Below are 1,755 nucleotides of genomic sequence, written 5' to 3' on the forward strand. Positions count from 1 at the left end.
GAGTTCTGTACAGCTGCAGCATGACCTCGTGGCTCCTAAACTCGATCCCCCTACTAATAAAAGCTAACACACCATTTGCCTTCTTAACAGCTCTATTAACCTGGGTGGCAACCTTCAGGGATTTATGTACCTGGACACCAAGATCTCTCTGCTCATCTACACTACCAAGAATCTTCCCATTAGCCCAGTATGCTGCAATCCTGTTACTCCTTCCGAAGTGAATCACCTCACACTTTTCCGCATTAAACTCCGTTTGCCATCTCTCAGCCCAGCTCCGCAGCCTATCTATGTCCCTCTGTAACCTACAACATCCTTCGGCACTATGCACAACTCCACCGACCTTCGTGTCATCCGCAAATTAACTAACCCACCCTTCTACACCCTCATCCAGGTCATTTATAAAAATGACAAACAGCAGTGGCCCCAAAACAGATCCTTGCGGTACACCACTAGAAACTATACTCCAGGATGAACATTTACCATCAACCACCACACTCTGTCTTCTTTCAGCTAGCCAATTTCTGATCCAAAGCACTAATTCACCTTCTATCCCATACTTCTGTATTTTCTGCAATAGCCTACCATGGGGAACTTTATCAAACGCCTTACTGAAATCCATATAGACCGCATCCACGGCTTTACCCTCATCCACCTGTTTGGTCACCTTGTCAAAAAGCTCAATAAGTTTTGTGAGGCACGACCTACCCTTCACAAAACCGTGCTGACTATCTCTAATGAACTTATTCTTTTCAAGATGATTATAAATCCTATCTCTTATTACCTTTTCCAACATTTTAGCCACAACCCACAATAGGGTCCGTGAATCCTCTTCAATCCACTCAGTTATTTATTGTACACTTCGGGGATTTACCACCTCAGCCTGTAACCACCGATGACACGCCGGATTTTTTTTTTTTGCCAGATAATCCAGTGGTTCAAGGAGTAAGCCGATGCACACCTTCTTCGTGAAACTGGGGATGGACAGTAAATGAGTGCGTGAAAAATCCCCAAAATGACGACGGTGTTTCAAGGAACTACCCCGCCATCCCCTCTGCCTAAGCAGGGGTTGTTCAGTCAACTCCACCTGGTCAGCGAACACATATCCCGAAAATGTATCTAAGCAATCTGTAACCGAGACTCCCATGCTTCCCTATTCGTCAAGTATATCTCTTACTGTCTCAGAGAAATTCTCAGTCTGTCCTCTTTCTCAATTAATACTACTTTTCTATTTATCTACACTACTTATCAAATCTGCTAATCCCTCCATTTTGCTCTCGTCTGCGTCTGCAGTTTCTAAGTGCTCTCATTGTTTTTCTTGTAAACGTTTGAATGCATTTCTTTGTGTACCGTTATCCATATCACCTATATATACAGAGAATATACCCAATATACTCACACACTCCTGTTTGGCCTCCTACCATAGGTAAACTTCAAGTGATCTAAAATTCTGCTGCTGCTCTGATATTGGAACGGACAGTCCCGTTCACCCATTTCCCCTGCTCTCACTGACCACCGTTAACTCCCGCTTCCCAACGCCTTAGATTTCAGTCGTCACATGGATACCTTCTGATGTTTAGGCTAATGGATTTGGTGCCAAACTGTTAAGTTATTTTAACATTTAATACTTATGTTAACTTGCTACTGCACCGTAGTACCACAACGAGTAATAGAGAAATATTAATTAGAAATATCAATAAACTCAACGGAGGTGAAATCAAACGGGACAAACGTGGGATATATAAAGCCCAGAAGTTA

This window comes from Heterodontus francisci, unplaced genomic scaffold, assembly GCF_036365525.1.
Source record: "Heterodontus francisci isolate sHetFra1 unplaced genomic scaffold, sHetFra1.hap1 HAP1_SCAFFOLD_157, whole genome shotgun sequence".
In the NCBI taxonomy this organism is placed as follows: Eukaryota; Metazoa; Chordata; class Chondrichthyes; order Heterodontiformes; family Heterodontidae; genus Heterodontus; species Heterodontus francisci.